Below are 15,934 nucleotides of genomic sequence, written 5' to 3'. Positions count from 1 at the left end.
TAGAAGAGGATATGATTGTTTCTGAACGCTGTTATAACATGTGTCTTATTACATGAAATGAAACCCTATACCTACCTGGGTTGACAGTCCAGATTTAAAGAGGTCGTCAGATGTGTATTGATCACTCAATATATACACATGTATATCTATTGAAAGGCGAGGATCCTCCGTTTTGCATCCCTTGTGATGAGAGTCTCTGTCAAGCATATCCTGCTTGGCAGTGTTGCATTCTCCATCATAAGGCACACATATTTCAATATCGAAACAATAACGTTACTTATCATTTAATGAGTGTGTTTTTTTTTAAAAAAAAAAAAAAAAAAAAGAGAGAGAGAAAGATTTGGTAAATGAATTTTATATATGTTTTGTAAATGGATAAGGTTCTATTTTTTGTAGCTTAGATTATCAGCTTCAATTGTTTGTAACTGTACCCTGAAAGGGGATTGACGCATTGTAAAAATATTGTCCACCTAAGAGGGTCCGCAAGTCCCAACACATTTAAAGTAAATTTAAGCTTGCCACTTTTTAATCGTAGAACGCATGTGCTCGTAATCTTTAAATTCATGGCTAGATTTGTCTTAAGCTTCTGTCACCAAAGGCTGAAGGGATGGTGTAAATCCAGCTAAGGTCCATGCATGTACCAAAGGTACTGTAAATCTCCATGGCCCCTAGTATGGTGATCTAACTTCGGATGTTAGTGATTAATAGCCCGTGTTTTTTTATTATCATTTATTATTTTATTAGCGTTCGTTCTATAGCGTGGTTACACAATCCCATTTAGAAAGTGGTCACATGTAACATTTGTACTTTACTAGGAAAGTGTAATCCCAAACATGACATATGTTACTCTCTATAGTGATTTAATTTTAGTGATTGTCCTTCGAGGACTGATTTCTAACTTTATTCATTTTCACATAGAAATTAGATTGTTCTCGTCACGATATGGCAAAATTATTGCAGATATGACGCTTAATAATGACACATTCACTCGGCGACATCTTTCCCCCCTTTAGAAAAAGTTGTCCTCAACATTTGTAGCGCCAAGAAAATGGCCAGTGATAAGAATGGAAAATATCCAAACAGAGATATTGGTGAAAATATCTGAACAGAATTGGTTAAGATTTCGATGGCAAGTATGCCTTTGAAAAGAACACCAAACAACCGAAAAGGACACCTGGTACTCTTATGAAAGCTCGTAAGGTTTTATGATCAAGAAATCATCGAAAGAACTGAAACAATCCAAACTGAACGAACCCCAAACAAGTTACCTAAACTATGTAAAAATAAAATCCAAACTAAAACTACTTCCTCTTTCGATTCTTGACGAATAACGGCCCCGAAGTTTGTCACCCACTGGTCCCTTTGCAACCAGGCTGGACGGGTTCTGCGTCGGGTAGCACTCCCCGACTCCACAACCTCCACCTGAGCTGGTGATGCAGGTTGAACACTGTCGACAGGAGAGAGATTGCAGCATCTTCTGTATCCCCCGGGGCACCCATGAAGAGCCACCTCCTCGTGGTGGGTGCTGGGTAACGCTAAGTGCTCTTCTCCCGTGTGGACCCGGGACAGAATGTGTCCACAGCACCCCATTGCTTGTCGTAAGAGGCGACTAAATTGGGCAACCTGTTTGCCGTGGGTTGCGTCCCGTGTTGGTGGAGGACGGGATCCTGGTGGTTGAGGGCAGTTGGGCTTTTAACTGCGTTCCATTTGCCCAACACACCACTTCGGCCCTTACTTCACCTAGACGGGTGGTTGAATTGGCCCGATTCAACCAATCGGCTGGTCATGCCAAGCCCTGTGCATGGACTATGTATGTGTCATTGTGCAAATTTGATTCTAAATTGTTGTGAATTTTAGTCTTGGCACTATTGTTGATCTGTAACTTTTTCGATTGTGAATTATCCAAATTATGATTATATGAAATTTGCCTAGAGTCTTGTGCCAGAAGGTGATGGCTCATGGGCCAATCTGGTAGACTAATTATTTATAATTCTTCTACTGGAGTATATCATCCGGGTATCCTTGGTGCTGCAAGCTGGAGGCCCGCTTGCTTCAGCATTGTCCTTGTGATACTCCGTGGTGGGTGGGGAGCTCGGATGATGAACCATATGACACCAACCATGGCTTATGACATACTCCCCCCCCCCCCCCCCCCCCCGCCCCCAAAAAAAACAAACAAAAAAAAAACAGAAAAAAAAAACAACGTCCACTTGAAATTGATCTTGTTGATACTGACCACAGCCCGTCTCTATCGATTGAGTATTGGCCATGTTTTCTTGTTATTGACACTCCCGACAAGACACCATTAAAGCTGAACCCTTTCGCATTATCTAAGGGTATTCAAGGTATTGCTGGGGACGTTAAGAACATTAGACGCTTACGTTCGGGTGCGTTGTTAATTGAATGCGGAAAAAGACAACAATCAACCAACTTGATGAATATTAAATCTTTCGTGGGCAATCCGGTCACGGTCTCTCCGCATAAAACCTTGAACACAAGCAAAGGTATCGTGAGAGATCGGGATCGATTGTTTGATGATATATCGGACCTTGATATAGAATCTGAAATGAAGGATCAAGGTGTACTCTACGTCAAGCGCTTTTCAACCCGGAGAAGCAACGAAACCATCAAAACGAACACGTACTTTTTCCTCTCCAAATGCACCCAAATCAGTGAAGGCAGGCTACTGTAATATTCAGCTTGATACATACATCCCCAACCCGCTCAGGTGTTTTAAATGCCAGAAATATGGACACGGTGTATCTACCTGCACATTGTCTGTTGTGTGTGCTCACTGTGGTGAGAAGACACACACAACAGAAGATTGTGACAGTGACTTTAAAAAATGCACCAACTGCTCAGGCGTCCATTCTTCTTCTTCGAAACAGTGTCCAATCTGGAAAGAGCAAATGGAAATAAACAGAATAAAGTATACCCAAAACATCTCTTTTTCTGAAGCAAAAAAAACTGGGGACGAGATCTGAACTTACAGAAAGCTATGCTACAGTCGCAAAACCACCATCTGAGTCCAGATCTAAAATAACAAAATCATCTACAGGCTGCCAAACTACCTTGACTTGGGTCAACTGCGATTCTCCACAGCTTTTATGCCCTACTATGTTATCTCAGACTGAGGAATCACTTCCTAGTTCATCAAAATCTTCTTCTGATAACAAATCATCATCTCAGTCACACTCAAAGTCTCAGTCGACAGCTGATAGTCAACACACTGTGAAAAGTAAACCGAAGCCAAAGCCTGATCCTTCAAAGCAACAAAGTGGCAGAGCTCCCAAAGGGTCACAGAACAAAATTCAATTGTTCAATAAATATGGGTCTCTTGAAGACATGGACGTTTCTGAAAACGTCCATTCTAGGGCACATAGCTTGTCGCCCTCCAAAAGAGTGCGGGGTAGATCCCCAATAAATCCCCCCAAAAGATAGTTTATTCCAATAATATTGTACAGTGGAACTGCAGAGGACTGAGGACTAATTTACATGAATTACAGCTATTAGTCCAAGATTTCACACCTCCAGCGTTATGTCTCCAAGAGACATATGTAAAACAAACAGATACATTTGACCTTCGTCATTGTAATGCATATCATTCTTTTTCACCTCCGGGTGATAGAGCCACTGGCGGAACATCCATTCTAGTCAGACAGAACGTTATTCAAAGCCCTGTTCCACTTATTACTAATATGCAGGCTGTTGCTGTGAGAATTACTTTACATGTAGCGTTTACACTATGCTCTCCTTATATTTCACCGTCTTCGGTGTTTGCCAAAACCGATCTTCAAACTCTATATGACCAACTCCCGAAGCCCTGTATTATAATGGCAGATTTAAATGGACACAACCCACTTTGGCGTAGTGTAACTACAAACGCTAAAGGTAAATTGTTGGAGGACGTTTGTTCTGACAATGATTTATGTATTTATAATGATGGTTCCAACACATATTTAGACCCTGGGACAAGGACCTATTCTGCTCTTGACTTGTCATTGACAAATTCAGAACTACTTTTCAAATTTGAATGGTCAGTCCACGATGACCTCTGTGGAAGTGACCATTTTCCTACTGTATTAAAAGCTGTAACTCCATCTGATGTTCCTCCATCATCAAGACGAAATTTTAAAAAGGCTAACTGGGCTTTATATGAAACACTGTGTGCTGAAAAACTTAAACCGGAACGTTTTGTTGACGTTCCCGGTGCTATCAAATGCTTTTCTGATGAACTGAATTCCATAGCTGATGAGTGTATACCAAAGTCCTCTGCAGTTCCACACATAAGAAAACCATGGTTCAACGATGAGTGCAAACAAGCTAGGAAGGCAAGGAAAAGAGCAGAACATTATTTCCGTCGCCATCCTATGGGGCATAATTTAAATAAATTTAAAATTTTAAATGCTAAACCATGGCGTACTTTTTAACAGAACAAACGCCAATCTTGGCAAAATTATGTATCCAAAATAAATTCTCGGACATCCATGTCCAAGGTATGGAACATGGACAAAAACATTAAAGGCAAAGGTACTAAATCTACTGTCCATCATCTTAAACATGTAGATCAGTTACTTACTGATAAATCAGATATCGCAAATTACCTGGGCAAAACTCTCGCTAGACACTCTTCCTCTTCCAATTATTTACCTAAATTCCAGCAGTATCAAAAACAACAAGAAAAGAAAACTATTAATTCCAACTCAGATAATGGGGAAGATTATAATGAAACTTTTTGTATTCATGAGCTCCATACTGCTCTTGATCAAGCTCATGATACTGCTACAGGAGCTGATAACATACATTATCAACTCCTGAAGCACTTGCCAGAATCCTGCCTAGAAACTCTTCTAAATATTTTTGATGAGATTTGGACATCGGGTAACTTTCCTCCCTCATGGCGTGACGCCATAATAGTACCAATACCTAAACCTGGACGTGATCATACGGATCCGTCCAATTATCGACCTATTTCACTAACAAGCTGTGTTTGCAAGACCATGGAACGCATGATAAATAATCGACTTGTTTGGTACTTGGAAACAAATAACCTTATCGCAGACATACAATGTGGTTTCTGAAAAAACAGAAGTACAGTCGATCACATAGTGCGTTTAGAATCATTTGTGAAAAATGCGCTGATTAATCAACAACATTCTGTGTCTATCTTTTTTTATCTTGAGAAGGCATGTGACACTACTTGGAAATATGGCCTTCTGAGAGATTTACATGATTTCTGTTTGCGAGGTCGCTTGCCTCAATTCATAGCCACATTTTTAAATAACAGGCAATTTCAAGTCCGTGTGGGTTCTACCCAGTATGATCATTACAATCAGGATCAGGGTGTTCCACAGGGCAGTATTTTCTCAGTCACTCTTTTTAGCATCAAGATCAACAATTTATCTAAAGTTTTAAACGATTTAATAGATGGATCTTCATTTGTGGATGATTTTAATATTTCTTGTCGTGGTAAAAATATGCCTACCACTGAACGGAAATTGCAGCTGTGTTTAAACAAAATAGATAAATGGTGTCTTGAAAACGGCTTCAATTTTTCTAAATCAAAAACCAATTCTATACACTTCTGTCGAAAATACAAACCCCATAAAGACCCAGAACCATATCTCAGTGGTACCCCAATCAAAGTGGTCAAGGAGGCCAAGTTCTTGGGACTTATTTTCGACTCACATTTGACCTTTTTACCGCATATTAAATCCCTTAAAGCCAAATGCCTGAAGGCACTCGATTTATTAAAGGTTGTTTCAAATTCAAAATGGGGAGGGGATCAAACTACCCTCCTTCACTTATATAGATCACTGATCCGATCTAAACTTGATTACGGTTCCAACGTGTATGGTGGAGCTTGTCAAAGCAACCTAAAACTACTTGATCCTGTGCACCACCAAGGCCTAAGACTTTGTCTCGGTTCTTTCAGAACCTCGACAGGCTATACATCGAAGCTGATGAGCCTTCTCTCAACTTACGTCGTATCAAACTATCTTTACAATACATCACAAAATTAGCTTCTAATGAGTCTAATCCCGCATTTAATTGTGTCTTTAATCCTCTCTATGAGGATTTGTATAACAAAAAGTCTTCCCTTGTTCCGCCTCTTGGGCTCAGAATTAAGCCATTTCTTGCTGCTTCTAGCATTGAGCTGGAAAATATAGCTCCTTCCCGTCTTCTTTCTTCTCCTCCTTGGCAGTTGGTTAGGCCACAAGTGGACCTAACACTGACCACATTTAAACAATCAGAAACTAATGAATTACAATATAAACAAGAATATAATCAGCTGAAACTTAAATATAGCAATTATAAATCCTTATTTACAGATGGGTCCAAGGACGGTGGTGCAGTGGCCTGTGCTACTGTCATTGGATCGAGAACAATATCTTCTAGACTACCAGATAACATTTCTATTTTTACAGCAGAAGCTACCGCCATACTAACGGCTCTTAGATATATTCAAAGATACCCTAAACGTAAACAGTATACTCGTATAATCTATTCAGACTCTCTTTCTTGCCTCCAGGCTATTAAAAATATTTCTTGCAAACATCCACTTTTAACTGAAATTATTGAATTGTATAATAATCTTGCTACTGGCCAATATGACATCGTCTTCTGTTGGTTACGCAGCCATGTAGGAATCTCTGGTAACACATTGGCTGACCTTGCTGCTAAAGCAGCACTCCATAAATCTGTGACACCACTTCTTATTCCTTACAGTGATTACAAAGCTACCATTAGATCTTATATCCGTGATCTGATGCAGAAGAAGTGGGACACCCAAGTGGGTATCAATGAATTACATGAGATAAAACCTTACATTGGTTATACCCACTTGGGCTGTCAGTCCAGATTTGAAGAGGTCATACTCCGAAGATGTCGTGTTGGTCATACGAGGTATACACATGCATACCTGTTGAAAGGTGAATATCCTCCATTTTGCATCCCTTGTGATGAGAGAACCACGGTCAAGCATATTCTGCTTGACTGTGTTGAATTCTCCATCATAAGGGATAAATATTTCAGTGTCAAAACTATGAAGGACCTTTTTACCACTGTTAGTTGTCATTTAATCATTAATACGAGGTATACACATGCATACCTGTTGAAAGGTGAATATCCTCCATTTTGTATCCCTTGTGATGAGAGAGTCACGGTCAAGCATATTCTGCTTGACTGTGTTGAATTCTCCATCATAAGGGATAAATATTTCAGTGTCAAAACTATGAAGGACCTTTTTACCACTGTTAGTTGTCATTTAATCATTAATACGAGGTATACACATGCATACCTGTTGAAAGGTGAATATCCTCCATTTTGTATCCCTTGTGATGAGAGAGTCACGGTCAAGCATATTCTGCTTGACTGTGTTGAATTCTCCATCATAAGGGATAAGTATTTTTCTGTAAAAACTGTTAAGGTTCCTTGTAACACAGTCAGCGCTCATTTAATTATTGCTTTTTTAAGGAAATCGACTTCATGGTTGAATTTTGAGCAATATGTTTCTGTAGATAGATGTATATTAATGATTGGTAGTTTAGATTAGTAACTGGAATTGTTAGTGGCTGTACCCTCAAAGGGGGTTGAAGCATTGTAAAATCATTGTCCTCCTGAGAGGGTACGTAAGTCCAAAAACATTCACAGTAATTTTAAGTCTACCAGGTTTTTAATCGTAGTATTCATGTTATTTTAAGTTTGGCTAGCAATTCATACAATCTCCAGCGGCTGAGGGGATGATGTAAATCCAGCTAGGGTCCATGCAGGTAGCAAAAGTGCTGTAAGTCCCCATGGTCCCTAGAATGGTGATCTACTCGTACCTCAGTTGTTGGAGACCTATAGCCTGTTTTTATATTGTTTTGTCCAGATAGTGATATTAGTTTTAACTTTCTACACTAGTTTTAAATTGTAGCTGTGATATTCTAGTTGTTTTACTGTCCTTTGACGACAGGCTTATTTATGAAATACATATCTTACATTTTAGTATTAAATGTTCTCGTCATGATATGGCTGAAACATTGCCGTTGTGACGTTAAATAGTAACTAACTCAATGTATCCCCCGGAGTACTTGAGGTGAACACTGAAGTCGACCTTTCCGGAACAGAAGTGCTGGAAGGGGAGATAACTGTGTCAGGTTTCGGCTCTGTAATCTCTGGCTGGCTGGCAAAAGCTCCTAAGAGTGGAATAGAAGAATAAGCGTCACCTGCGATCAAAATTGATGCTTTTGCCAGTAGTGTGCAGTAGTGTGATCTCCTCTTCGCCCTGACTGTCTTCGTCGGATCTGTCTGAAGCGTGAAACTCCTTCACTCGAAGTGATACTGATTTCTCGCCTCTTCCAGATTCGCCTTGTTCCGTTTTGGATGTGTCTTGCTTAAGAGAAACAGATTCCAGTTGGAGGGGCATGTTGCAGTGGAGAGTTTTCATCGGCCCCTGGCCACTCTCTTGCTTCAAAGTGTAGACGGGAATGTCCTTGTTGGGTTGTTTCACAACGACATAGATGTTTTTTCCCACTTGTTGGCAATCTTGTTCCTTCCTTTAAGTCTGACACATCGCACCAGAACACGATCATTTGGTTGTAGAAAGGACTCTCTCACTTTCTTGTCATAATGTTGTTTGTGGCGTTGTCCTGCCATCCTGGATTTCTTGGAAGCTACGTTGTATGCAAACTGGAACAGCTACTTGAAGGTTGTTAACATACTCAGTGCGGGTAGCTTGTCCTTGTCCAAGGTCAAATCCAAGAAAGGCGTCCACTGGAAGCCGTGGGTGTCGTCCAATTGTGGTATTGTAGGAATGGACAAGCGCAGGTACATAAGTTTTCCAGTCACTCTTTTTCTCTTCATCTAGGGTACCCAACATGATCATCAGAGCCTGGTTGAAACGTCCTGTCATACCATTACCTTGAGGGTGATATGGCGTCGTTCTAGTCTTCATTATCCCAGTAAGCCGGCAGAGTTCTCTGATGATGTTGCCCTCGAAGTTCCTCCCTTGGTTACTGTACAGTTTCACCGGGAATCCATAATGTACCAGAAAATTGTCAAACAGTACTCTCACAGTTGTCTTGCTGGATTGGATACGAGCTGGAATGGCAATGGCATAGCGAGTAAAATGATCCGTGACCACCAGGATATTTTCGTAGCCTCCTTTTGATTCCTCAACCTTGGGATAGTCCAAACAGACAAGTTCCATGGGTAGTGAAGTGTTGATACTTACAAGTGATGCAGATTTTATCGAGGTTTTTGCCTTGCGTCAGACACAATTCCCACAGTTCTTGACATACTTCTGTACATCTGCAGACATTCCAGGCCAGAACAACCTTGACCTCACAAGATGGAGAGTTCTGTCGCGTCCCTGCTGTTCTGAGTCATCATGGAGAGACTGAAGTATTTCCGGTATCTTATTCCTTGGTAAAACTAGCTGAAGTTCAATACCTTTGATGATGTTGATTCGCCTGAACAAGATACCGTCCTTGAGAAATATCTTGTCCCAGTCCTGAAGTATTCTTCTCACTGTAGGATCCTCAAAGGAGCGCTGATGTGTCGTGAACTTGATTCCTTCCGTCATGAGGTGAATTACACGTCGAAGATGTGGATCATTGAATTGGTCCTTCTTCCAAGACAATGAAGTAGGGGTCAGTGGAATTATATCATCTGGACAAACAACATTTTCATCACAAGATAAGCTTTCCATAGCAATGCAGGAGGTGGAATGAACTTGGCAGATGGCCTTGATGGATGGGGCTTCAATATGAGATTCCTTGCTATCCGAGTAATCTGGTCTCCTTGACAAATCATCAGCGTCCATTCCATGTTAGTGTTACCTGCACGATAGGTGATGATGAAGTTGTATGTTGAGAGAACAGCAAGCCACCTGTGTCGCAAGGCATCAAGCTTAGCTGATGTCAAACGTAGGTAAGAGGGTTGTTGTCTGTCGTGATCTCGAACTTCTTTCCATACAGGTACTCATGAAACTCATCTGTGATGGCCCATTTGAGTGCTAAAAATTCCAGCTTGTGTGCAGGATTGTTCCTCTCACTCTTGCTGAGTCCTCTAGTTAAATACGCGATTACTCTCATCTTGTCATCCTGCTTCTGATAGAGAACTGCTGGAAGACCATCAGCACTGGCATCCATGTGGACCCCGAATGGCAGAGAGTAATCAGCATATGCTTTTTCAGTGGTCCCACTGAAAAGGCAGTCTTGTGCTAATTCTCTTCTTTCAGCTCCACTTAACAGTATCATGAGCATAAATCTGGTTAATTCAGCGAAAGTCCAGACATAGAGAGACTTGCCTTTCTTCCTCACGAGTACGATGTTAGATGATCATGAGCATAAATCTGGTTAATTCAGCGAAAGTCCAGACATAGAGAGACTTGCCTTTCTTCCTCACGAGTACGATGTTAGATGAAAAAGGACTATGACTCCACATGTCAACATCTAATGAAGGTGCTTCCTGACTTCCTCAAACATTCCCATTGGAATTCGTCGGCAAGGTTCCTTTAAAGGAGTATCGTCGATGAGGTTGATCTCATGTTGCACGGCTGTGGTGTGTCCGAAGTCAGTAAGGCTCTTTGACATGATGCAGTTCCATCTTGAAAGCTTTGTCCCTCTGTCCATCTGTGAGACAACTGTGTGATAGATCAATGTCCACAGGTGGGGTATGAACCTGGTCACAGGTTTTAGTTGGCAGAGCATCAACAGGTACTTCACTGAGTACCCGAACTTCATGATACTGGTCTTGGCGGGTATAGTCATAGTCCTGGCTGACATGTTGCAGATGCGAACAGGAATCCTGGATGATACTTTGCTTACCTATCTCAACGAGTCGTGGGCAAACAGAGAGTCCTGTCCGAAGGTCAGAGTCCAGGTCATGGTATTCAGTGACGGCTGTGGCTCTTCCAGCCTGGTGATGTACAAGTCCATCAATGGTCATCATCTGGTTTGGTTGGAGGTGGATCAGCGTTTTGTTGATAGATCTCACTTGTCCGATGATTCCATTAGCTTGTGAACGTAATGCGACACCTATCGGCTCCATAAATCCCTCCACAAGGTCTATAACATTGGTGCCGATCGCTAATGGTACTTGCCTGTTGTACTCTGTGTCTCTGGTGACTATTAGAACAATGTCCAACTCCTTGTCAATGATTGGGATATAGATCTTGGCTTCCACATACCCTGAGTATGGAAGAATGTTATCGCCTGCACCCATTACTTCGATCTCAAAGTCCTTGAGCTGTCGTAGAGGAAGATGAGTAAGGCTTGACGCGTGGTATCCCTCAGACACTGTTGACACCATTGACCCTGGATCGATCAAGGCTGGACAGTTGGTTCCCTCAATGTTGATATCTGCCTCGTTGTCTTTGCCGACCATCCAGCGATGTAAATCTGATATGGGGCTAGTTGTCCCCTCAGCCTCAGCATGCCCCGCAGCAGTTGGCTGGCTTAGTTTAAAGATTCCTTATCTTCCTTCTTTGAGTATCCTTGAAATCGACCACGTCCTCTTCTGCCCCTACCTTGAGTCCATTGTGGCTGAAGGGAGTACGGTTTGTGCTGGGTCTCCTTGGCTTCTAGTGTGTTCAATCTGTCCAAGAAAGGCTGCAGAAGATGACTATCTGTTGACTGTTTCTTGGATGCCAGTTCCAACTTCTCAAGCCTCGTTGTGATGTCAGACAGCTGTTGAGCAGTTTGATCCTGGGGAGAGCAAGTAGATCCTTCAATGGGTTGTGAGAATCCTAATGTCTGAGGCTGATGCTGACTACGACTGAGTCTTGGCTTGACAGGCTGGCTTTTGTTGATTTCCTGTTCAGTCAGTCGAACGGTCTGCAACAGTGTGTGGAAATCAATCGCCGAGTAAAAAGCATGGCATGTTGCATCCTTCAATGCCGGATTCCTCAACCCTGTCCAGAATCGATTTCGTAGCATGGCCTGTCTTGCTTGAGTATCCAGTTAGGACCCTCTGTCGTGCACACTATTTAGGATATCCTCTAGCCTGATTCCACATCAAGCCACTGTCTCCGAGTCCTTCTGATTTGTTTGATGAAGCTGTTGAAGACGCTGTTCCGCTGTGATAATGGTTCCGTAGGGACCCTCCAGACACAGTAGAATATCTGTGACTATAGTATATTCTCCAAGGGAAACTAACACACGGCCGGCATCTCCTCTGAGTGACTTCCTCACAGCTTGCAGAAGAGCAGAAGATGTACTGTTGTCACCCCTCATCAAACAACGAACCTCAAAGTTCCAGTTCTCGAAAGTTGTCTCTCCTTTCTGCACTGACTCTTCACCTGAGAAGGTTGAAATTCTTGGCAGTTGCTGATGTGTAGGATAGGCTGGAGGAGTGTAAGGAAATGGACCTGGTGTAGGGACATAAGATGGAAAACTAGGTGTGGAGATGTTTCTTGAGTGTGGTGTAGAAAAAGTGGGTTTGGAGTTTATGGTGTATTTCCCTGTCTTCCGAAGATACGCCAACGTCCTGGCTTCGTCCTCTTCGGAAATAACCTCGGACTTGATCTCCCAATCTTCACCACCTTAAGCCATGTTGTCCTCGATTCGTGATATGACGAGTGAAAGATAAACGCAAACGACCAGCAAATGAAAGAGTGAAGTATTTACCAGTTTATACCACCACGAGTACACCCAGCTGGGTAACTACGGTAGTCACGTATAAACTATGTTGATACTATCACCCAGTAAAGAATGAATAGCAAAAATGATGGGAAGCACGAATATATCTGTGACAAAATATGCTCTGAGATTGCAGAGTGTATGATGCGGCGAGTGATATACCAAAGGTGTGATGTAAGAGCTGGACGCAAGCGCAACTCTTGAGTTACTACGGAAATAAATGCTAAGGGTATGTAACTTGCACAAGTGTGTAAATGCAAACGCGAGCACACAAAAGCAATGAACTTACCAAAGGCAGAGAGCAAACAATATCATAGTATCAAGACAACGTCAACTGATAACAGGTAATCGCCTATAGGATAGGGTGAAGGAAGCAGTATGGGATACTGAAAAATGGAAAAGACCCTACATTTATTATCCTATCAGTTTATAAGATTGGCAAACGCAGACGCGCTCGCGGACCCGAGAATTTTAACGCGAGAATAAATAACGCCATTGCATGGCAGTTTAATTTGTGCTAATGAAAATGACTGACGCGAAAACACAAGCAAACAATAAAAAATGTAAACAATCAACTATTGTGCAACAAGTCAACACACTAATACACTTAAGCATGCATTGTCGTTTTTACAGGCAATATGGATAGCTATTTTGCTTTATATAAATGCAACTAAACGTGTGTAAACTATTCTAAATCTCTCTAACTATTCCAATCTAACTAACTAATCTAACCTAACTAGTTAAATCAATACAACTGATTGAACTAATCTAACTAATGTATAATCTAACACAGCTATGCGACATTCAGTGCATTCATGCAATATAAGGGCATGTAAACAATTGTCAATAGTATGATTACAGCTGAGCCTTGAAATCACTGCAGATGTCAAAGCTATGAATATAGAAAAGTCATGGATATTAATGGAAGGTCACGTATAAAGTGCACTGCAGCAGCTGATTCTCTCCCAGTGTCTCAATGATGATCACAGATATCACATATCACAGTCTTGTTTAGAGTGTCACATGTACATATGGATATCACAGGTACGTAGAATATATAAGATGTAAAGTGCCATATCACAGTCAATGAGAAGTTGACTTGTATATACACACGAAATCACTGAACACAAGTCTCACGTATATGACAATCCTTGAAGATGATGTCGAGGTGAGCTGTACCGTGATGGTGTTGTGATCTTATCGTGGGGTGTTCTTGGTTCGTTGGTGTTGGTTGACGGCGATGTCGTGTTGAACCCCGTCCCTGTTCGGGCGCCAATTGTCGTGGATTCTGGTTTTGAAATGTCACGAGGACAATTAATGATGAGACGGGGAACGTCGCTTAAGGTCTGAAGCAGTTTCTTTACTGTGAATGACCAAGATTAGAACACTATAACATGTTGTACGTCTGAAATCGTCGGATGGTGACATGGAAGTCGCATTTATATAATATGAATACGTATTGTACAATTATAGGTATAAGCTTAGAATGTAATAACTATGCTATAATTGTATGTTTGATAAAATATATATGACGTCATGCATTAGCGCTTCGTGTTGGATATTTATAACTGATGTGACGTCACGCATTAGCGGTAAGTCAGATAAACATAAATTTGATGATTTGGTTTACTATAGATATAAACTCATAATGATTTATTATTCACACACTGTCTTACGTGCAATGTTAGTGCTTGAAGTTAGTGAGTGATCTGCTAGGGTAAGTTTATATCACGTGGTCGCGATTGATTACCAACTTAACAAAATGTTATTACTATGTTTATGATAATAATATATGCATACTAGCAATGATATAAATGTAGACAGTAAAGGAAGATACATGTTCTGGAAAGATTGGAAATGAAAGACGGGAATGAAAGTAAAGATACGCAAGACTAAAATCATGGTGTTTGGTAAAGGTGGTCCTCTTAGATCCTATGAAAAAATGGTACTATGGGGACAACAGAATACATGCTGTTAAGAATTATAGATCTATTAGTACTGTGTTTACTCCTGCTCTATCATGGACTACGGCAGAGAGTTACCTAGCATCGGAGGTAAATGAAGCTTTAACGTCATTCTATTTTTACCAGTATGAATATGGATTAGAGTCTTGTACTGATGTATTTAAAGCTTTTGAGACAATCTTATACCTATAGCGTCTTATGGAGGAATGGTATGGGGTGTTCGTTATTTTCAAGTTATTGAAAAAGTACATGGAAGATGGTATTGAGGCTGAATAAATATGCATGTAATGTTATGGTTTTGAGTGAATGTAGCAGAGGGGTTCGCTTCAGTATAATTACATGTTAAAACAGTGTAATACTGGTGCAAATTCATTATGGTAGATATCTACAGAACATCTCATCAAGCTTATTGTATGTATAAATTATTTGTGCACGTTGGTAGAATTACACGGACATCGCCTATAAGGAATATTTATTTTTCAATTTCGTTGGGGTATTTTATGGATAGGTTACGACACTGGAAATGAAAAGGTATATCCTACTTTCTAAGAAGAGATTATTTGATTTTTCTAACCATATAAGAGAAAGTCAGACATACTGTCAAGTTATTACAGTGTTGCAAGTTGAAAGATATATCAAAGAAATTCACATGTTATCTTTAGAAGGAACTGTACCTGCATATTCTGCAAAAATGTTGAGTAGTTTACGAAAGCGAAAATGTATGACTGTTACTGGTTTACCAAACAAATGTAATTATGACCTCGGCCGTATATAATTAATAAAACGTTTGCCTGCATGTATTTTTGTAATTTCATTTCTGTTCCATTGTTTCAGTTTCATTCCCCAAACTCACAGTTTAAATCAGTTGTCGTTGCTTCCATTATTTTCACTTACTTTTTTAAAACATTGCATGTTTTGAATAAACCTCGTTTACATTTTTTTGTTATGTATTCCTTACTTCATGTTTCTTTAAACAAATCGAGACGCTCTTTGTTTCAGCTATCTTTTTATGTGTCAATTATTTTTAATAAAAATTCGAGTTATGTTTTGATGATGTTGTTTTTACTTTTGCCGTTTTTACTTTAATCATGTCATGAATTTCGAAGTAGCATTATGCCTCATTTCTCCCTTACATGTTAAGCCCAAAATCACGGAAATATCTTCAGATGTAACACGACAAGTTTCCTTTTCAAAATCTAAGTCAGAGTGGTCTCAAAGTATACAAAAATGCACAAAACTACATATCACTCACTCTGAAGTCAAACTGTATAACTTTTGAAAATCGTTCTTACGTTACGTTGCTCAATATATCTATAAACATTCAAACAGGTTTTTTTCGGTTTA

The 15,934-nt window shown here is 40.5% G+C and overlaps 1 protein-coding gene across 1 annotated transcript in view; it reads left to right on the top strand.

Moving 5' to 3' along the window:
- LOC137257395 (sodium- and chloride-dependent glycine transporter 2-like) overlaps nucleotides 1–15,934 on the top strand; it is a 49,316-nt gene that overhangs the window by 263 nt on the left and 33,119 nt on the right. The window lies entirely within an intron of this gene.

The sequence above is a fragment of the Haliotis asinina genome, chromosome 12 (assembly GCF_037392515.1).
Source record: "Haliotis asinina isolate JCU_RB_2024 chromosome 12, JCU_Hal_asi_v2, whole genome shotgun sequence".
Taxonomy (NCBI): Eukaryota; Metazoa; Mollusca; class Gastropoda; order Lepetellida; family Haliotidae; genus Haliotis; species Haliotis asinina.
This window is presented reverse-complemented; position numbering and strand designations above follow the sequence as displayed.